At 41.4% G+C, this 24,010-nt stretch overlaps 1 protein-coding gene across 1 annotated transcript in view; it reads left to right on the top strand.

Moving 5' to 3' along the window:
* The window catches only part of PPL (periplakin), a 245,798-nt gene that overhangs the window by 83,700 nt on the left and 138,088 nt on the right, over positions 1–24,010 (top strand). The gene's annotated exons all lie outside the window — the stretch shown is intronic.

Below are 24,010 nucleotides of genomic sequence, written 5' to 3'. Positions count from 1 at the left end.
AATGGGAATATGCACAGAAACAGTTTATCTGCTGTATTTATCAACAGGCACTGAGTCGTGGCACTTTCTATTGGAATTTGAAATTAAATCCTTTATGAAAGACACACTTGCTGTGCATTCTGCGGGGGAAAAATTAAATCCTTTATGAAAGATATATTTGCTGTGCATTCTGTGGAGGGGGGACAATACTTAGCATGCTTGCTGTGCTCAAGTAAGGGTCCTACCGAAATAAACTTTGGACATGCATCATTCCGTAATCTTTCAATCTATTCTGTGACACTGTATAACTCTCAGACCTTACCACTAAAGCATTGTAATAGTGATGGCTTCTGAATGAGATGGATCAAAACCTGTATTATTTTCCTATTGAACCCAAACACCTTCATTCAATAGTCCTGATGAGAGAAGAAAGGTGCCTTAGACGAGACTGTTACACTTGCAAGTGTGCTTCTTGTGGAAAGCAATCGTATCCAATTGTGTGAAGTCCAGCACATCCCAGGCAATCTTATCAGGACCTGGTTTATTGGGATGTCATGGCACTCCTTCCATTGAGTAGACATGTCCATTGAGCATATGTGTGTGTGCGCGTGTGTGTGTGTGTCCTCACATGCTAGAGATCACAATTTTTTGGCCGATGCTAGAGATCACAATTTTTTGGCCAGGTTTTCTTTTTATATGCCAAGTAGCTCTTACTGTATATGAGGAGTGCTTTATCTAAAAAAGTGGAATGTGTGTGATGGGGTTTTGTGTGTGTGTGTGTGTGTGTGTGTGTGTGTGTGTGTGTGTGTGTGTGTGTGTGTGTGTGTGTGTGTGTGTGTGTGTGTGTGTGATGGAAGTAGAATGTTGTCAATGTATTTATTTGATGTTTGCAGGCAGGAATGCTTGGTGAATATAGTGTAGGGAGGGTTTAGTGTTTGTGATCAAGTGTGTGTTTTATATGAGGGTTTGTTAGTTGGTGTAAGCAAATGAAAGCATGCAGCATGTGTGGTGATGTCTGTGTTTTGAGTGTTTTTTTGTGTGACAGAGTTATCTATCTTGTATGCATGTATCTGTATATATAGTTTTGTGTGTGTATATGTATGTATATATATATATATATATATATATATATATATAAGAGAGAGAGAGAGAATGAGAATATAAGTAAAGAGTTGCAGTTTGTGGTCTATTTCTTGTTTGTGTTATGGCCACATTTTTGTGTGCTGCATTATAATCAGTTGGATGCATTGTGTGTAATAGGGATAAGACTTGTACATGTTCAGTGATGGAAAAACTAATAAGTATGTGTACAGATGGGTGTGTGTGTGTGTTGCTATGCCTGTCTATTTGTGTGTTTCATTGTTTTGATGCATTTAGCAATGTATTTTTTTTTATTCTGATCAGTCAATGATCATCTCAAGTTTTACAAAGGGCCACACATATTTAATCATCCTTAAAAATAGCAGTCTACTGTATATCAATGTTTCAGCAGGTTTGACATGGTTCATCTTCTGTAACAGTTGTGTTCAAAGCTGATTTGAAATCCATTTATCATCACTTCCGTAACAATGTTTTTTTTTTTTCTCAGTTTCTCCAATTGGCATGTTGTTTGTGGCAAGTGGTCAGTGGGTAGGAGGTTGGCATAATGGTCAAGGTGTTTTACCTTGTAGACAAGGTGCAAGGTTTGATTTTATTTGGCCAGACTTAAAATGGCCCACAAGGACAGTTAGCCAAAACTATGAACTTTATGAACAAGTATGTTATGTGTTTTTAATGGCTCTTGAGTAATACAGTAAGAGTGAGACAAAGATGCTTTAATGTCTGCTCCTTGGGTTTTCTGTCATGTTGAGGTATCCGAGAACAGTCAGGGTGTGACCGTGGATTCTTTAAATGTACTTTTCTAAACTTGCTTTTGTTTATGTAATGGCACTAATTTTGGACTTTGTGTGGGGGTGGAACAATTCTCAAGATCATATTTCTCAGCTGCTTGTTTTTTTGTTTTTGTTTTGGTTTTTTTTTTTTTTTTTTTTTTTTGTTTTTTGCAAGAAGACAATTTCTTATTTTATACCAGTGAAAAAGTGCAAAACAGCCAAGTCAAGAACTGCCCCCATATCATTCCATAAACTGCATTTTATCTGCTATGCCATCCCACTGAAGCAATGTAAATGGTTGCATCATCTCCAAATAAGAACATACATATTGATGGGCAATATATTTATTTTTGGATGTTAGAAAAAGGTCTGCCAGATGGGGCTTTGCTGAAGGGGAAAACCAAGTCTGAAAAGCGTTACCAGCATTCATGTATTCTGAACCTCATCATAACTAGAGACATTTGCATTACTTACATTTTGGCTGTGAATACATCATACAGCTGTATTTATTCAAAATTTGTGGCTTGCACTGCCTGCTACTATTACTAAATATTACACTTTTATAAGGTGTGCCGCTGTTTATCTAGAGCCTTATTCTCAAGGAAAAGACAGGACTCCCCTACTGTCAAATAGATATTAAAACTTCATATTCAAAGGTTCACAGCCACAGTAATGCTGTATAATAAACACATATAATATACATTGCAGCTAGTTTCACTGTCTTCTAAATGTCCCATGTGCAGTTATGTCACCTGTCCCACATGCATTCTTTTCTCATACTTCATGTATCCTATCTGGATACAAAATGTTGAAAAGTGGTTGATTAACTCAGCAGTGTGCAATTGTTTGCCGAAGGTGGATGTTCATATTTGGGGAAATTTACATAAATCTGTTGGGGAAAAAAGCAATGATTGTGGTAAACCAACAGTAAAACGTTTTGCCTAGCTTCTGTGAGTAGACATGCCAGGTGTGTGATTAAATGTTTCTGAATCACACAGTATATTGTGCATCTCCCATGAAATATCAAATGTCATTAAAAATTAAAGACAAGAACTACCAAACTCAAACAAATGAGAAAAATAAAGTGCTGTTTATAGGTTCATAGGAGAATACTAGGCTAACTACCCCAAAGGGCCACTTCAAACCTAGACAGTAACCAGAGGTCAGGATCAAACTTCATACTTTTGTGCCCACTGAGTGCCCGATAAGCACCAACTCCTCCATGATCCTGTATTAGATTAATAAACCACTTAGAACCAACCAATCTGTGAGGATCTTAAGAAGCCTAGCCTTACAGTCTCGTGGTAGGTTTTAGCCATTATATTGGGAGTACAAATAAATCCAAGATTGGTAGAACAATATCTTAGGACACTTGCATGTTGCCCTACTGTAAGGGACAAGGGTGCTAAGAGGGGTGAATTTGTGGTTACCCATCCATTTCTCCAACGTATGTTTCAGTAAAATAAAAGCAGTACCTTGCTTTATGAGAAGTGAAAAATGGTTTCACAAAAGTAGCATTCTCTGTTAGTGGGGGGAAAAGGCACAGTTGGGGCAAACCGCAGTGATTTAAATGAATGAATGACTTTTTTGAACCAAAAAAAAAAGTATCTCAGAATTCAATCTAAGAAACTGCAGCAAACAAAAATCAAAAGGCATTATTAAAAAAGAAGTCCCCTGACAGATATTTGAAAAGTTACTCAAAGAATGCATGAATTTGAGATTACGTAATTCTAAGTTAAAATGTTGTGGTTCTAAGTTATTAGTGACAGGACATTAAAGTAAAAGAAATACCGAAATAGTGTTGTGCCATAAAAGCAGAAAATGCACCAGAGAAGAAGCAGCCTTTGAATAATAAGCTGTCTACTTCACTAATCTGAACGCCAGTTGTACCAACTTTCCACAGTCATGTTCTGTAAATACACTGCCACCTAGTTACCGTATATTTAAACAGAGTCTGCGCCCTTGAATGCCTCGCACTGATTCATCTGTGTGCAGATGAGTCACAAACAGTTGAACCCCGAGTATGTGAAAGATAAAAAACTTATGCTTTATTGGCTTCCTTCTGTGATTCAATTTGGGGATAAAAACGATAACAAAACAACAGTAACTTCTCATTGCCCTAAGAGGTACATAAAAGATGAAGGAATAATTATATTTTCCATTTCTCTCTCTTTAGTTTCTTTCTGTAAAAAGCCGATAAAAAATGTAATGGAAGGATTCTTCCCAAAATCTATCCAAAGACGCAAGCGCAAACCTGACTTCCAGGTATTGAGAGCTAAATTATAGTACAGGTATGAGTAATTTCAGTATGCAATGACATGATTCTTAACTGCATACGCTCTCCTTTGCTTATGTGCCAAGGCCTAGCAGAACACCCCTGGCATGGTAAAGAGCAGGACTGACTTTGACTTTTTAATCATTTTGCATGAGATGATGCATCTGCTTTTCCTTGGTGAAACCAAATAGATCATCGGACACTTGCTGAGCAGTATGAAAAACTACACTCCTCTTCCACACCCACTAAGGTCAGCAGTTTATGAATGTCATTTTAAAACAAGTGTCAGATGAAGGGTGCGGTTTTCATGAAGAGTTTTTATTTTCTTTGTCACTAATTTCGTCTTTGTTTGGCAATATGATCTGCCATCTGGCATCTTCACTACAGACAGCAGACTGTATAATCCTTTAATGGAACCTAGGCAGTGAGTTGCAGCAGTGCTTCTAAAGCTCAGTAAAATAAATCCACTGTTATTTGTCCTCTAAAGAGAATATCTGCTCCACATATTTTCTATGCATGTGTGCAGTCTATATATTTGCATGGTTTCCACCTCCCATGCTTCGATCTTTTTTCCTAAAGTTGCTTCAGCTTGTATCATCTGCATCAATTGCCATCCTTGGGCAAAATGTTATATCAGACTGCACAATCAAGAGGCTATGTAATGTTATAATGTTACTCTATGTTCTCGGAGACCATTTTTGGACCTTGGATGTTCTTCATTGTCTTACATACATGAGTATACTCAAAGGCTGAATATACTTTTCAGAAATCATTAGTAATACTGTACTAATACTATAGTGCTACTCTCTCTAAATATCCTCTTAAATATGACAATACCTGAAGGATATTACAAATCAACCAATATATTACTAAAAGAAAGTAACCGTTCACTTATTCGACAATAGGATTGCGACTGTTGTCTTAAATGTCTTCATGGTTAGTATAATACAAGAGTAAATGCAATGCAGAATACAGAAACTGTTGTAATTCACTAACACTGTGGTCTGTAATTTTAGTTGCCATTTTCTGCAGTGACTGCTATGAAATTATTACTGTAGGAAAAGTGAACATGGAGAAGCAGTGGTCACTAAGTGACCGCTAATAGCTGTACAAACTTGCAGAAAATACAAGAGAATGTTTGTTTTTGTATAGGAGCAAGCCCCTTTCTACCCCCATGTGGAAGGCTTCACCACTATACCCTCCACCCTTAATACATCTAAGTTCAAAGAAGGAAGAGAGAATTACAAGTATTCCCCCTTCCTCAAGACTTTGCCGCTCTCTCCCCTGGACTGTCCCGTGTTTGGATGCAGGGAGTTTACAGCTTAACGATCTTCAGGTTCGTGTATCTAAATGAAATGATGTTGAAATGGCATTTAAATAATATTTTCTAGGTTGAATTCTATGAGTACGTTGTACCATTTTATCTGACTGTACTCGATGTAACATGCTGCAGCAAAGAACTAATCCATCCAGTTGAAGTCGATCCAAGTGGTTTTAATGCGAGCTATTAGGACAATGCAAGATATGCAGGATATCGTAAGCGAGCTGTATTATTGTTATAGGAATGCAGTACATACATAACTTCTCCTTCTCTTCCTCCTCCATTAGGGGTCGCCACAGCAGATCACCGGTCCACAAATTGATTGGCAATGGTGTTTTTACAGTGTCAAGTTGCCAGCCAGGCACCCAACCTTCACAGAAGGCACACATGCACCTACCTGCATGTCTTTAAAACTCACTCGACCGAAGGGAGGACATGGACACTCCGCACAGGAGGAGCTTCAGCTGAGAATAGAACTGGAGAACCTCTTGCTGTGAGGCAACCGTGCTAACTGCTGCACCACCGCGGCCGACAAACTGAGCTCTGTGCAATACAAGACAGAAATGAGTTAAAGGCATCAAAGATATTTAAATGTGTTATTTTAAAGAAAAGCTCAAACTGTGTTGATGCGGAGATATTAAAGCAAATTTGAAAGTTAGAAAAGGTTACAGATGTCATGTCTCTCTCTCTGATCATTGGACTTGTGTATTTCACCCTTTTTTTAGAGCATGTCCTTCTTGTTATTGGGATAGAAGTGGAATTTATGAGCCTCGATGCAAGAATCGTATCAAACAACACATAAAAAAAAAACTCCCAATGCCTTTCATGAATCCTACATTTTGCGCTAAAAATTACTAAGACAGACTCATGTAAAACTCTTGGTACATAGAAACAGATCAACTTATTTGTTTTGTTGTGAATACTTAACTATGATTTGACATGTTTAGATATCAATAGGGCTATTCCAAAAACTTCTTTTCATTTCTTATCAGTATTGCAGTCTGTTTGTTTTTTTTTTTTTTTTTTTGTTTAACTTTTATGGATGGATGATTTATTACTGCTATGCCAAACACTTGGAAATGGCATTGTGGCAAAGGGTCAGGCCATCCTCCTGTTCTACTGTATTGGAGAGACATCCTGGGTGAAACGACTGATAAACTATCAAGAGTGCTCCCTTGCAGATGTTCACATCTGTTGCTAAGAGGCAACATGTTGGAGCATTCACATATTGTATGCAGCATCTCCAGCACTTGTATGCATATGGCCTCCAGCATCGCATGTTTGGCTAAGTTGAGAAGGGAAAATGATGGCACAAAGTAAAAGCCCACTCCCCTTTTAAAAGCCCACTCCCCTTTCTACAGCATGAAGTCCTCGAGAACTGCCATCCAGTTTCTTCCTACCACTCAGAAGGATAATAAGTAGAGTACATGAGCAAATGGCGCACAGAGAGGGGATCCAATAGTCTGAGACCAGTGGGGGGGGGGGGTCAAACACAAACAGAATACAGAAAATAAATGCATGATTAAAAGGAAATGCACACTGCACTTGAAAATTTGCCTGCTGTAGCAAAACTAGTAATTGGTATTATTTCTATATATTTCTGCGATCTGCATTAAATATTTTGTTAATTTCTGACTTAAATGGTGCTTAAGGTATGAATGTGTAGTTATTCTGCTCTGTACTGCAAAACATATTTTTGTTCATAGCAATTCACATGTAAAATAGCTACATTTTGTACCTTTAAAATAGCTTGCAAATAGGACAGAACCTCAGACCTGATTCTGACATAATCTTATGCCAAATTGTTGGCATGGCCTGATTGGAACACTTTTACAAACTTAATGTCAGCTTTCTTTGGGGAGGAGGGGGGTGTTGTCCTCTGCAACCCTCCAAAAACTGTATAGTGAAATGTAAACACCATGTAGAAAAAAAAAAACAATTTTGTTGCCGCATTCGCAAATTAAAACTGTTACTTCACCTAAAAATACACAACCTGACTGCCTTTGATGCCTTTAGCTCTTACAAGTGACGGTTGGACAAGTAATTCTTGAATGAAAATAGTGTATGTTATTAACCATTCCAGCTGATTAAATAAACAAAAGTGTTGCTATATTATCACAAAGCTATTTGAGATTCCAATGAGATTGGGTTTACTTTGATCAAAGCTAGCTCGTAACATGAGAAATAATATGAAATTTTAATTTTTTTCTTCTGTACCCTACAACACTGTGAAAATTTCTTTCTATGCCACAAAGCAGATTTCATGATGTCCTTACATTCTTAATGTATAGGATTCCCTGCTGTGGAAGCCCGATGTCAGCCAGTATACCAAAGCCTACTGTTGCTTTAAGATATGCCGAACATCACACACATGCTCCTAGTGTAGCTTAGGGCATAAAGGTGACGTCGGGACGTACCATCCTCAGAACTTCTTTGACGCTAGTCTAAACACATCTCCAGATCATCTGTCTGAATACCTGGGTCATTTCTGTCATTCTGAACAAAGTTTTCATTCACCGGCTGAACACGCCTACCATGTCTTGCTGGTACCGAGCCGTTGCAGTTAAGTATCCCATTGTGGTTTTTCTTAGCTTTTTTCTGTTGCTGTCGGGGGCTAATATCATGCAGGAAGGGTAAACGCTAGTGCTGGAGACAGATTCCCCATGAAGACTGCTACAATAAGTGTGTTTTTTACCTAGGAGCTTCTCACGACCATATGGCCTGTTCGATTTGTTAGGCTTTCGTACAGAAAACCCTTCGTAGTCGGCTTTCTTCTCTTTCTTTGTATCTTGAAAACTAGCACCTTAAGCTTCTCTTTAAAGATACAGTGAAAGGATCTTCCCACCCCGAGGGTCAGCCATTGGGAATAAAGGTTAAAAATTTAGAGTGGAATCTTTCACTTTCCAGCCTCCACCGGGTATTTCTTCTGAGGTCAGTGAAAACATGGAGGCTTACCCGGCTTTATTGCCAGAATACTCTGCCATGACCAGGTTGGAGGCCGGCAAGGATCTAGCTGGCAGTACGTCCGATGAGGCTATGCAGGTGTCTGATTCAGATGTTAAGGGGGAGCCACGGCTGATTATTTCTGAGGGTCCTAGGGGTGTTCCGCAGATTTTAGTTGGGGAAGAAGTTCCTGCTTACCATTATTGAATGCCATTCTGGGTCAGTGCCTTCTAAGTTTTAGGGGAGACATTCCTTTAAAGTAGAAACAAACAAAAAAACTAAACAGGTTTTTGCTCCTAGGGATCTGCAGCGTGAGTGGCAGGCCTTTACTCAAGGTTTGTTTAATGCTTTAATGGCATTAAAACCACCTCAGGGAGTTCCTGCACCCCCTTGGCCCTGTATGCTCCTTAAAAGGCCCAGGAAACAGGATTTCTCTAAGGAGGAGTCTGATTCTGATGAGGAATCCCTTGCTTAATCTTCTATATTCCTTCTCCTTTAAACTATGGGTCAGAGGAGGAGGAGGAATCTAATAGTCCTGATGCTCCCTTTGACGATATTTCATTTTGGGACACAATCACCAGGATGGATGATGTGATTTTTTTTAAATGGGATTGTACTCTGGTATCTGACACCATAAGAGGTACTAAGAGTTGTAGATGGAATCTCTGAAACCATGTGCTATTCCTCCTGTTTTGGCAGCTTTGATAGATTCTTTTTCCAGTACCTTTAAAGCTCCTGATTTTCTGTCCCCCTGCTCCTAAGGAGCCTGCTGAGTTTTACAGGGTGCCTGAGGATCCTAACTTTTTGTACAAATGTCCTGCTGCTGACCCTTCAGTGGTGTCTGTAGCCTCTGACCAGCCTTTTCAATTGCTTCCTTCACCCAAGTTATTGCCTTCTAATAAATTCAGCAGAACCATGGAAAAGGCTAGGTAAGGTGGTTTACACCTCTGCTACTCTGGCTTTTAGGGCTATTAAGTGTCAGACCCATATATCTAAATATGTGCTGCCTCTTCTTTCTCAGGCTTGTCAGCTTCTTTCTGATCTTCCAGACTTTGAGGATAAAATTTCTTTCCTTCTTAGGGACTTCCTTTCAAGTGGTTTGTAGTTAATGAGGCAGCAGATGCTTTTGGCACAGTGATGAGGAGGTACTCTTGGCTTAGGCTTTAACCTTTACCTGATGATATGAAGATTGATTTGATGGATGCCCCTCTTGATACAAAACTTTTGTTTGTGGAAGCAGCTGCTGGTTTGTTTAAGTCCCTTCAGGGCAAGTGAAAGGCCTTACAGGAACGCGAATATATGTTTGTCTCTCCTGTGCCTAAATTTCAGAAAAAATTATCCCAATAAGCCAGTCTTTGTTTGCAATCTTGCCCTACTAAGGACAAAAAGAGAGTGGCAAGTGGGCTTCTCCTGCTAAGGAGGCTACTCAGACCTCAAGGGACTCAGAAGTCTTCCTTTCCTGATAAACTAGGTGTTGTATGACTATCCATCTCTTCCCAGCCACATTCTTCTTCACCTTTCTGTTTGTCTTCAGATTACTCAGGATTTTTGGGCTCTGTCCATCATTAGGGGTATTTCATGGTGTAGAAATTGTCCCCCTTTTATGTGCATTCCTCAGCCTCCTTCAGAACAACTTCCTTTTTTCCCCAGAGGTTCTTTGAGAACTTTTGACTCTGGGAACAATTCAACAGGTTCCTGTGTCCCAAAGGGGGAGGGGGATTTATTCCAGAATGTTTCTAGTGCCCGGAAAAGAGGGTACCTGGAGACCAATTCTAGACAGTCTAAATACTTTTCTGAAGGTGGCCCACCTTTTGGATGCTATCCCTTCAGATTGTTTTTCCTCTTTTGCTACCTCAGGTCTTTATGTTGTGTCTGGATCTCAAGGATACTTAACTTCATATTCCAGTCCATCCTGTTTTCTGGAAGTTTTTGCATTTCTCTGTTGCTTACTGGCATTTTCAGTTCTCTGCTTTGCCTTTTGGCCTTTGCCCTTTCTGCTGCACCAAGGGCATTTATCAAATGGCTGGCTCCTTTGATTGCTTTTTGCAGGCTTCAGGGGAACCAAATGTTTCCTTACCTGGATGACCTGCTGATTCAGGCATCCTCTCCAGAGATCTGTTTGCAAAAATCTTAATTTTGCCATTTCCCTTGTTCAGAGCTTGAGGTTCACAATAAATTTCAAAAAGTCTTTTTGATTTCTTCTGAAGATAACGTCTTTCTGGAGTTGCAGGATTCAGACTGTGCCTAGGCTGGCATCCCTGTCCCCTCCAAAGGGCTTCACTGTCATTTCCTTCTTTCAAACTATTCTTCCTCTGGACTCCATTATAGGCAGGGAGTTTCTGAGAGCTCTAAGTTTCATGGCGTCCACCATTCCTATGCTCCCTCTGGACAAACTCCACATGAGAAAGCTTCAGTGGTTTTCTGAAGTCAGTTTGGCGTCAATATGCACATCCCCTAGACTTTTTTTTTTAGTTCCTCTCCTACCTTGTCTCTGGAAGGAACCTCTCTGGTGGATTCAGCAGGTGTCTCCAAGTCCATGGCTCCCTTTTCATCCCCCCTCTTCCCTCTCAGGAACTACTCGCAGATGCTTCAGATGTGGGATGGGGTGCATCTTTTGGCTCCCTAAAGGTATAGGGGGTGTGGTCACCTGTTCAGCAGAAGGAGCACATCAGTGTCCGAGAGGAGACCCTTTCTGCTGGCTCCTCAGGCCTTTCATCCTCTCTCTAGGGCCTCTCATGTTATTCACAGACAATACCACATTGTTGTGGTATATAAACAAACCGAGAGGAACAAGATCGTATCGTCTTTGTCAGTTGGCACTTCTGCTGTGGGATTTTGCTGTTCAGTATTAAGTGACTCTTCAGGCAGTTTACATCCCTTCAGGTCAAAACATTGTGGTAGACACACTAAGCAGGTCTTAACTCAATCCCATAAATGGATGCTTCCCAGGACATTGTCTACCAGTGGGGTACTCCTCAAATAGATCTATTTTCTGCCCCTCTGAACAGACAGCTTCCACTTTTTGTGCCATAGTACCAGGTCCTCTGGTGTGGAATGTGGACACCATTTCTTTTTCTTGGCAGGGGATGTTTCTTTATGCATTCCCTCCACTTCCTCTCCTTCCAAAAGTCCTGTTCAAAATTCAACAGGACGCTCCCAAAATCTTGTTGGTGACTCCCTTTTGTTGAGATAGCATTGGTTCCCTCTTCTGCATTTAGCCAAGGGCAGTCATCACACGTTGCCTCACAGGGTGGATCTACTCACACAGATCAAGAGGTTTGTTATCCATCCCTTCTTGTCCACTCTTCAACTGACAATGTAGGTGATAGGATTTTAATTCCACATAGACACATTTTTTTCTGAGGATGTGCTGAAGGTCCTGCAAGAGGCCAGGAAACCTACTGCTAGGACATCCTACTTATCCAAATGGAAGAGGTTTTCTATTTGGTGTCTCTCTTAACCTAGACCCACTTACTGTGAATGTTCCTTTGGTTCTCTCTTAATTGTGGGAGTTGCTCAGTGCTGGTTTGGCCTATTCTCCTAATTAAGGCCCACTCATCAGCTGTCTCTGCTTGTTTGCCTTTAACTCCTCCTTTTGCTTCCAGATTTGAGGCTAAACAATTCCTTAAAGGCATCCTTCACATTAGAACTCCCAGAAAGCCTATTACTCTTCCCCGGGATCTTAATTTTGTTTTGGCGAAGCTGACTCTGGCTCCCTTTTGAGTCTGCTGCTTCAGCTTCCTTACAACATTGTTCTTGGAAGACTGTTCTTTTGCTAGCTCTTACTTCTGCCTGAGTGGTAAGCCTTTATGGCTTGTTCACCTTTTTTGATGTCTCATAAGGACAGGGTGCCCTTGCATATACTAATCCTTCTTTTGTACCCAAGGTGGTTAATAAGTTGTCACTTATTCATTTGCTGACTTTTTCCCCTCTCCGCAGTCTGCTAGTGAGAGGATGCTTGCATACCTTGGATGTGCATAGACAACTTTAATTTTATCTGGATAAGACTAAATTTATTAGAAAATCTGATCAGTTGTTTCTTTTCATCATAGGTCTCTAGGATTAGTTGCATCCAAGCAATCTGTTTCTTCTTGGATCTCAAAAGCCTTTGTTGTACTTTTCATGGTAAGAGCCTTCCTTCTTCTTTAAAGATGCATTCTACTAGAGCAGTGGCTTCTTCTGGTGCTTTTATCAAGGGCTTGGGTACTAATTCTGTCCTTGAAGCAGCTGCCTGGACTTCTGTGCATACTTTTACCAAGCACTACAAGTTGAATGGTATCTCCAGAGCTAGAGCTGGTTTTGCTAGGGCCATTCTTCATGGCTTCTTAGAGAGCTCTCCTGCTCCTTCCTTCTCAAAGTTTCTTCTTAAGCTTTGGCGCTCTCCCATATATGAAAAGTACTGCAACAGTGAATGTAAGAAGTTGGTCCTTTCCTTTACTGTTGCAGGATGCTGTCCCTCCCTCCTTCCCCCTAGTCATTTTCCTTCCTGGATGTACTGGTTACCTCCTGAGTTTCCTTAGACTGGTATTCCTAAGGAAATTAGGCAATTATTTCGGAGGATGGTACATCTGGATGTCACCTTTATGCCTTGTGCATACACCCGTTTGCATGCGCGCAAACCCGTTTGCATGTGCGCACAAACCTGTTTGCATGCGTGCACACACACACACACACCTGTTTGCATGCGTGCACACACACACACACCTGTTTGCATGCGTGCACACACACACACACCTGTTTGCATGCGTGCGCACACACACACACCGGTTTGCATGCGTGCACACACACACACCGGTTTGCATGCGTGCACACACACACACCGGTTTGCATGCGTGCACACACACACACACACCGGTTTGCATGCGTGCACACACACACACCGGTTTGCATGCGTGCACACACACACACACCGGTTTGCATGCGTGCACACACACACACACACCGGTTTGCATGCGTGCACACACACACACACACCGGTTTGCATGCGTGCACACACACACACACACCGGTTTGCATGCGTGCACACACACACACACCGGTTTGCATGCGTGCACACACACACACACCGGTTTGCATGCGTGCGCACACACACACACACACCGGTTTGCATGCATGCGCGCACACACACCGGTTTGCATGCGTGCGCACACACACCGGTTTGCATGCGTGCACACACACACACACCGGTTTGCATGCGTGCGCACACACACACACACACACACACACACACACACCGGTTTGCATGCGTGCGCACACACACACACACACACACACACACACACACCGGTTTGCATGCGTGCGCACACACACACACACACCGGTTTGCATGCGCGCACACACACACACACCGGTTTGCATGCGTGCGCACACACACACACCGGTTTGCATGCGTGCGCACACACACACACACACCGGTTTGCATGCGTGCGCACACACACACACCGGTTTGCATGCGTGCGCACACACACACACACCGGTTTGCATGCGTGCGCACACACACACACACACACCGGTTTGCATGCGTGCGCACACACACACACCGGTTTGCATGCGTGCGCACACACACACACCGGTTTGCATGCGTGCGCACACACACACACACCGGTTTGCATGCGTGCGCACACACACACACACCGGTTTGCATGCGTGCGCACACACACACACCGGTTTGCATGCGCACACACACACACACCGGTTTGCATGCATGCGCGCACACACACCGGTTTGCATGCGTGCGCACACACACACCGGTTTGCATGCGGGCGCACACACACACACCTACATGCGTGCACACACACACACACCTACATGCGTGCGCACACACACACACACACCTACATGCGTGCGCACACACACACACACCGGTTTGCATGCGTGCGCACACACACACACACACACCGGTTTGCATGCGTGCGCACACACACACACACCGGTTTGCATGCGTGCGCACACACACACACACACACCGGTTTGCATGCGTGCGCACACACACACACACACACGTTTGCATGCACACACACAAACACACACACGTTTGCATGCACACACACACACGTTTGCATGCACACACACACACACGCACACACGTTTGCATGCACACACACACACACACGCACACGCACACGTTTGCATGCACACACACACACACGCACACACGCACACACACACGCACACACGTTTGCATGCACACACACACAAACACACGCACACACACACACACGCACACACACACACACGTTTGCATGCACACACACACAAACACACGCACACACACACACACACACACACAATTCATATTGCAACATACTCCGATGCTGTCAACCACTACTCTATGTTGCTATGCAGGACAGCCCCTACGCTAATTTTAACTTACTGCTAGTACCTGAAAGGTTTACACAACTAAGATTTAAGTGCAAATCCATCACTGATGCTCATAGTTTTCCTACATATCTACTGAGTTTGTCGTCAAAACTTTGACCAAAAATGGATATAGCCCCAAGTGTAGCCCAGGTGACCCAAGTTTGATTAGTTTGTCAGGTCTGTGATAGAGCTTGCAATGGTGGATGGGTATGCTTATCTTGGGGAGAGTGCAGGGCAGAGCTAGCTGTGCATTACCACAGTACCTCAGAAGAGGGACAGTGATGTAAATGCACAGCTTGGAGACAAGTGTTGGATCCCACCAGATGGCTTGATGAGACTCTCAACACTGGTGTGCATAAGCATACACTTCTGTGGGCCAAGGTACTGTGGGCCCCTGGAGTAATGTGGGTACATGATCCCCTGGCAGGTGCAGGATTAGACAAATACAAGGACACTTATTGCAAGGATGCAGGTGTTATAAAGTATACTCATGGTTGTCTGACTGACGGCCCCCTCTGCACATTTCTGACCTTCTCTGATCCTCTGTGAAATTCCCAGGTAGGGGAACAAATGGGACATAAAATTTTTCCAAAGTTGTGTGTCATGCAGCACCAGGAATGACATTTGTGGAGGAGCTGTGGATGACCTTTGTGTAGAATATGGTGTCTTATCAGTACTCTGCTCTCTGGAATGAGAGTATAAGAAGCTCATTACAGAAGAGAGTTGCCAGTCATTTGAGAATCTGCTTCTCACACTCAAGGACCTGTAAAATTACCACATTAATAGACGAGATGCAAAGGAGAATTGTTGTCTCAAACACTGTTAAGGGTGAGAATGATGATACAGAAGCAAGTCCGTCCCTCCAGATGTAATTCTCTGCAACTTTATTCTGTGCTATCAGAAAATGGATCCTTCTGTGAGTATCTCACTAGCAAAGTCTAACAGAGTTACTAAGTATATTCTCAGATGTGTGTGATGATAGCAGGTACCGCCAGCCATGCCAGGCGAAGTAGGGCAGTGGATGGATGTGTGACATGTGCAGCCGCAACTAGCCAGAATTTTGTAAATAATTATATGTTAATTGTATAGCAAACTGATTTGTACAGATGTTTGTGCTGAAAATGTATCAACAGTTTGTCCTGCTGGAAGGAAAAGAAATGTACATGTATTGCAACTGAATTAAATATATATGTTTTTAAGAGAGCAGAGGATAATCATAATCCAGCTACAGCAAACTTTAAAATATATCTGAAATTACATTACTTTATGGCTTAAGCCATAAAGATGTTTTGAATGGAGCCAGAGAGACACTATCTGTACTAGAGAATAGGTTGAAGCTCCTGTAGGAATAGTGAAATGGTTTTATGACTTACAGCAGCTACACCACATCTTAGCAAAGCTCTGTGTGTATGGTAACACATGGGTGCTAAAATCCTGTCAGCTTCTAGTGATGAGGGATAGTGTGGGAAACGGTCAGATTACCAGATGTGATGTCATTGTGTAATCAACTCTGAAATAATAATTAGATATTAGTAGGAAATTGCTCTCAGCATTCTGTGTACTTTCTTGGATCTGACAACAAGGACTACTCTCCTACATTATCTTGCCTTGCTCTATTCAGAAAGTAGGGACAGTAATTCTTTTGGTCAATCGGGAATAGTGAGGCTAGCTGACTACTGTTTTTCTATAACTGTGTGGAACTTTCCATCATTGTTATTTCTAATATCTCCTGTGAATGAAACTCTGGTATTTACTGTAAATAGTTATTTAGAATTTTTTTGTTCATTTATTATTAAATATTTAAACTTTTCATTGTGGCTAGTCCTTTTTTAGAAAATATTTTAAGCTTTGAGAGTATTTGCATATATTTATTTGGTGATAACTGTGGCCACTCCTGAAAGCCTTGCTGTTTGGTCAACATTACCATTTGTATTAATAATTTCACTCAGTATAAATTAGTACCCTTGAAAGAACCTTAAAGTAGCTGGCAGAGATTCTGGTGGCAGTGATAACTACCTTATAGTCTGGGCAGAAGGGGTGCACAGCAGGTGAATCTGTGCTAGCAGGGAGCAGGGACACACAGCAATGGTTTCACATTGAGGGTGTGGGAGGACTTAGCTTGGAACCACAGCTAAGGACTCCGCTCTAAGCTGTGCCAGTGGGTGTCGTATTGCAGAGTTGGACAGATATAGAGAGGAACCAACCCCCTGGACTGAGCGTGTTCCCTGTGTGCTCTTAAGGGAAATTGTGCTTAATGCAGAGAGGTCTGCATCTGGAAATACTGAGCGTACCTATTTGTAGTTCAAGTGAACGTCCCTCTCCAGTGTCAGTGGTGAGGATTCAGGCTCCTTGATTACTGGCCCAGAGTGGGGATGTCACAATATGAACTGAAGCATTTAAAAGGGAAATTTAAAGATTTTTTTTTTTTTTTTTACTCCTCAGTGAGAGAAGAGAAAGTAAAAACGGAAGTCAAATTCAAATCTACATGAGGCAAAAGGCCAGCTTTTACAAGGGTAGAAAAATAGCTTACGTTGTTCACATAGAATCTGTAGCTTATCAAGTAGTTAAGGAAATGTTTGTCTGATAGGTCATGTAGTTCTTATCTGCCAATAATTTTTTTCTTAAATTAGCATGTGCATACCACCATAGATAGTATCGCCACAAAATTTGCTTATAAATATCCGAGTATATAACTGTGTATTTTACAGCACCAGTAGTTCCTTCACCTGCTCTGAACATTCGGCTTCCATTAAAATTATAGGACATGTCATTTGGACAAACCCAGTAAAGCTGTGTGTTTTGGTCCTTGTATGGCTAACTCCCGGTCTGTATAAAAATAAATGCACAATGTTACTTGTGATACTATAATATGTAGTGCTACTGTCCTTATAAGGTTGTCAGGCACAGGTGTTTTAAGTGCAGGATTTTTCTAGTGATAATTATGTACAGCAGTTGTTGTACAAGTAAAGTTAAATAAAAATATTGCTGTTGTATTGTCGTGTGAAATTCTTACTACTGTCTGCTTTGATAACCTTATGTAGGAAAGCTTCAACACAGTTGTCATGTTCATTCAGAGACGCTTCTCCAACTTTGTATTATGTAAACTTAATGTTTTGCAATAATGAAGCAAAGGCCTTCTTATTAACATGTCACTTTATTCAATTTACAACCTCATAAGGCTGCTGCTTTATTTATTTGCTTATACTACATGGATAAATGTTTTTTCCACAGTGCAGAATGTTCTGTTATAGGTTGTGATTATGTGTAGATGTTCTATTTATAGGTTGTGATTATGTACCCCTGTATTTAGTGATTCATATGTAAACATGCTGCCTTCACTACTAGTAGTGATCTGTGTTAATAAGCTGTCATTAGAAAAGCAGGGGGTGCTGCAAATGCACTCCGTAGCAGTGCTGTAATCATGTTTGTTGTGTTTGAACATTTATTTCAGCATGTCCAACGTCTGCAACAAACATTGTCTATCTATTTGTGTGTGTGTGGTGTGTGTCTCTCTCTCTCTCTTATTTATATATATATATATATATATATATATATATATATATATATATATATATAATGGGTCTACCATATGATTGACATTCCGAAATACCGACATCCTGAAATAGCACCATTTACCTACCTGTAAACACAGTAAAACTGTGTTATGCAGGGGGGCAGCCCCCCATGCACCCCTACACCCCCTGCTACTTAAATATTCTCACTCCGAGATGGCACTACAGTGCAGGAAAGGGGAATCTCCCACTCTCGCACTGTAGCGGGATCTCCGCCATCATTTGTCGGCCTTTCAAACATTCGCTCATATGGTGTCAGCCATATGAGTTTCAAACATTTGAATGTTCAAACAAATGAAGGGCTCCCATATATATGCTCCCTGAGCCTCCACTGCAAATGGGTCTTCAAGGCGCAGTCAGACTTTTCCATTAAACAAGTGACGATAAATAATTTAATAAATTAAATGGTTCGGGCAGTTCAGTAGTCCGTGTACTCCTATAATGGGGTTGGGGCTGATTAATCTTCCGCACTACCTGCACTTATATTTTGAATACTGCATGTGTCCAGTGACTACAAATAATTAATAAATAAATGGTTCTGGCAGTTCAGTAGTCCGTGCACTGCTACAATGGGGTTGGGGCTGATTAATCCTCCGCACTATCTGCACTTATATTTTGAATACTGCATATGTCCAGTGACTACAAATAATTACTAAATAAATGGTTCCGGCAGTTCAGTAGTACGTGCATTGCTACAATGGGGTTGGGGCTGATTAATCCTCCGCACTACCTGCACTTATATTTTGAATACTGCATATGTCCAGTGACTACAAATAATTAATAAATAAATGGTTCCGGCAGTTCAGTAGTCCGTGCACTGCTACAATGGGGTTGGGGCTGATTAATCCTCCGCACTATCTGCACTTATATTTTGAATACTGCATACATCCAGTTGGTTTAAACACAGCAAAATATTTTACTTGCACTATGCTGATAACTTATAACTTGTATAATACTGCATCTGTGTTATTGCATGGCAGGGCAGATGATTTAAGAAACAGCAGTGGTGTTTTCCAAAAAAATCTATCGTGCCAGTAATATTTTACATCTACACAACTAATACTATAATCTCAGTGCCTCTTTTAGGAAGTACTGTAAGAAAGTATTCACTATTACAATGTTGCAATAATTTTTGCTGTGCATAATTTATGTAAAATTAAAACTAAGCAGATAAACCAAGAGTTTTTTCAGTTCCTTATTAATCGGTGTACTGTCTATAGTATTGTATACCTGTGTGTGTAATGTATACACTATATTAAATAAATATGTATGTGTGTATGTATGTGTGTGTATGTATGTATATGTATGTATATATATATATATATATATATATATATATAGTTCCCCTTTACAATCTCTAAATACTGAAATCTCGAATTTCAGTATCCCGAGACCATAAAGGCGAATTTTTAAAATAGCGAAAGTGCATAATCGCGAATTCGAATGTCTCGAATTCACAGTTATGGCTTTACACTTTGTCTAGTGTGTTCTGTGGATGGTGTACGGTGTCGTGTGTGGATTTAGGTGCAATTTAAGGTAAGTGAGTGTCTTGTAAGGGATTTGGTTGGAAGTTTGAATGTATGTGAGTGTGTTTGTAAGTTATACGTGTGGGTTAGGGTAGGTAGGTGAAAGGAGTGTGTAAGTGTTGGATGGTGTTTGTATGTGTGTGTTTGTGTGCGAGGGACTGTGGATTGTCTGGGTGTGAGTTTATTTGTCTTTTCCTGTTTGTGCGATCTTGGAGTTAGTATATATAAGTAGAGGGGGTGTGGAGGGTGCAGGGGGCTTATATGTAGTGTAGGTGTGTTGATTTGTGTTGTGTTTGTGTATGTAGTGTGGGTAGGATAGTTTGTGTGTGGTGTATATATGTTCACGATTTTGTATTTCGCGGTTTTGGGGTTTCGGGATTTTGAACGTTCGCCTTTATGGTTTTGAGATGCTGAAATTTGAGATTTCAGTATTTCGAGATTATAAAGGGGAACCGTGTGTGTGTGTGTGTGTGTATATATATATATATATATAAATATATATATATATATATATATAAATATATATATAGGAGGAGAAGAGGGGGAAGGCATGCCTGAAGGCAGGTAATGGCTAGGACTGTGGTAGTGAGGGTCGGAACTTTGAATGTTGGCAGTATGACTGGTATAGGGAGAGAGCTAGCTGATATGTTGGACAGAAGGAAGGTTGGTATATTGTGTGTGCAAGAGACCAGATGGAAGGGGAGCAAGGCTAGGTGTATCAGAGGTGGGTTCAAATTATGTTATCATGGTGTGGATGGGAGGAAAAATGGCATAGGGGTTATCCTGAAGGAACAGTATGCTAAGAGTGTTTGAGGTGAAAAGAGTGTCAGAGTGATGTTTATGAAGCTGAAAATTGATGGTGTAATGATGAATGTTGTTAGTGTATATGCTCCACAAGGTGGGTGTGTGATGGATGAGAAAGAAAAATTTTGAGTGAGTTGGATGAAATGGCGATGACTGTACCCAAGGGTGAGAGAGTGGTGATTGGAGCAGATTTCAATGGGCATGTTGGTTAAGGGAACAGTGGGGATGAGGAAGTGATGGGTAGGTATGGTGTTAAGCAAAGGAATGCAGAAGGTCAGATGGTAGTGGATTTTGCGAAAAGGATGGACATGGCTGTGGTGAATACGCATTTTAACAAGAGGGAGGAGCATAGGGTGATGTACAAAAGTGGAGGAAGATGCACACAGGTGGATTATATCTTGTGTAGAAGGGCCAGTCTGAAGGAGATTGGAGACTGTAAAGTGGTGGCAAGGGAAAGTGTAGTTAGGCAGCATAGGATGATGGTTTGTAGGATGACGTTGGTGATCAAGAGAAGGAGGAGGTGTGTGAGGGCAGCACCAAGGATCAGATGGTGGAAATTGAAAAGTGGTAATTGTGAGGTGGAGTTCAGGGAAGAGTTAAGAGAGGCACTGGGTGGCAGTGCAGAGTTAGTGAATAGCTGGGTAACTACAGCAGAGGTAGTAAGGGAGATGGCTTGAAAGGTGCTTGGTCTGACATCTGGAAAGCGGAAGGAGGACAAGGAGACCTGATGGTGGAATGAGGAAGTACAGGAGAGTATACAGAGAAAGAAGTTGGCAAAGAAGTGGGATTGTCAGAGTGATGAAGAAAGTAGACAGGAGTATAAGGAGATGATGTGTATGGCAAAGAGAGAGGTGGCGAAGGTTAAGGATAAGGCGTATGAAGAGTTGTATGAAAGGCTGGACACTAAGGAGGGAGAAAAGGACCTGTTTTGATTGGCTAGACAGAGAGAAAGCTAGTAAAGGTGTTCAGCAGCTAAGGGTGATAAAGGATAATGAGGGAAACACAAGCGAGGAGAGTGTGTTGAGCAGATGGAAAGAGTACTTTGAGGGGTTGATGAATAAAGAGAATGAGAGGGAGAGAAGGTTGGATGATGTGTGGATAGTGAATCATGAAGTGCAGTGGATTAGCAAGGAGGAAGTATGAATAGCTATGAAGAGGATGAAGAATGGCAAGGCTGTTGGTCCAGATGACATACTGTGAAAGCATGGAGGTGTTTAGGTGAAATGGCAGTGGAGTTTTTGACTAGATTGTTTAATGAAGTCTTGGAAAGTGAGAGGATGCCTGAGGAATGGAAAAAGTGTTTTGGTACCGATTTTTTAAGAATAAGGGTGATGTGCAGAGCTGCAGTAACTACAGGGGGATTAAACTGATCAGTCACAGCATGAAGTTATGGGAAAGAGTAATGGAATCTAGGTTAAAAAGGGAGGTGATGATTAGTGATCAGCAGTATGGTTTCATGCCAGGAAAGAGCACTACAAATGTGATGTTTGCTCTGAGAGTGTTGATGGAGAAGTACAGAGAAGGTCAGAAGGAGATGCATTGTGTCTTTGTGGACATAGAGAAAGCATATGACAGGGTGCCTAGAGAGGAGTTGTGGTATTGTATGAGGAAGTCGGGAGTGTCAGAGAAGTATGTAAGAGTGGTAAAGGATATGTATGAGGGTAGTGTGGCAGTGTTGAGGTCTGCGGTGGGAGTGACAGATGTGTTTAAGGTGGAGGTGGTATTATATCAAGGATCAGCTCTGAGCCCTTTATTTGCAGTGGTGATGGACAGGTTGACAGACTAGATCAGACAGGGTTGCCCGTGGATTATGATGTTTGCAGATGACGTGATCTGTAGTGAGAGTAGGGAACAGGTGGAGGAGACCCTGGAGAGGTGGAGATATGCTCTAAAGAGAAAAGGAATGAAGGTCAACAGGACTAAGATGGAATATATGTGTGTGATTGAGAGGGAGGCTAGAGAAATGGTGAGGATGCAGGGAGTAGAGGTGGCAAAGGTGTACGAGTTTAAATACTTGGGATGAACATTTTAATGTAATGGTGAGTGTGGAAGAGAGGTGAAGAAAAGAGGTGAAGAAGAGAGCACAGGCAGGATAGAGTGGGTGGAGAAGTGTCAGGAGTGATTTGTGACAGACTGGTACCAGTAAGAGTGAAAGGAAAGGTCTACAAGAGGGTAGCGAGGCCAGCTATGTTATATGGGTTGGAGACAGTGGTATTGACAAAAAGGCAGGAGTCAGAGCTGGACGTGACACAGTTAAAGATGTTTGCACTGGGTGTGATGAAGGTGGACAGAATTAGGAATAAGTATATTAGAGGGTCATCCCAGGTTGGAAGGTTTGGAGACAAAGCCAGAGAAGAAAGATTACATTGGTTTGGACATGTGCTGAGGAGGGATGCAGAATATATTGGGGAAAAAGATGCTAAGGATGAAGCTGCCAGGTAACAGGAAAAGAGGAAGGCCTAAGATAAGGTTTATGGATGTGGAGAGAGAGGACATTGGTGTGACCAGAGCAAGATGCAGAGGATAGGAAGAAATGGAAACAGGGGTCATCACACCGGATTATCTAACAGGAGCAGCCGAAAGACGACATTATACACAATATATACAGTATGTGCGTGCATATGTTTACAACATTTCCTGTGTATATTTCACAATGAAATAACTTTTGCAAACCATTACTTAAGCCACACTCTATGTATACCAACTTTTCTACTTACTGGACTGATAACTTTGAAAATAGGAGTTAGCAGTAAAGGGATCCATCTAACAGTTAAGAAAAAAAAGCACTTGTATCTGGATTATTTAGAGAGTTCTGTTTGAAAATGTCATTTTTACACATTTCAGAGATTTGTGCAAAAATAGTGTTGTTAGCCCATGAAGTAAGGGCAAGAATTTAATACCATTTATTTACTGCATAACATCCAAAGGTTAATGACAGTGAGCGTTGCAAGGTTTAGGAAAATAGTGAACCCATGTTCGATATTAAATGAAGAGTCTGCTGTTTTATGTTTTGCGTCTGTAGTCTCATTTTATATGTTTTTGCTTTCAGTGCTTTCAAAAAATGGGCTCCAAAACTTAGGCGGAGGGATGTCTAATCTAAACATTTTGTTGAACGTATAGTAGCAACGGTAGGAAAGACGTTCATTAATAAACTGTAGCCATTATGTTGCTGTGGAAAGAAATTGCCAGAAAGAAATATCCAAGACCAGATATGTATTGTACTGACTTCAGGGATGCGATTTTTAAAATACTTGTAGAAAGCATGAGCTTCAAAGCTCTGGAGTTGTATTAATAGGCAAGTGTTTTGTGGTCAGGCAGCATTAAATATCAAGTATACCACATAACACTGTAGCCCACAG

This window comes from Protopterus annectens, chromosome 12.part0 (genome assembly GCF_019279795.1).
Source record: "Protopterus annectens isolate FY-2018-M chromosome 12.part0, PAN1.0, whole genome shotgun sequence".
Classification (NCBI taxonomy): Eukaryota; Metazoa; Chordata; order Ceratodontiformes; family Protopteridae; genus Protopterus; species Protopterus annectens.
Note: the sequence above shows the minus strand (reverse complement) of the source record. Positions and strands in the feature narration are given on the sequence as shown.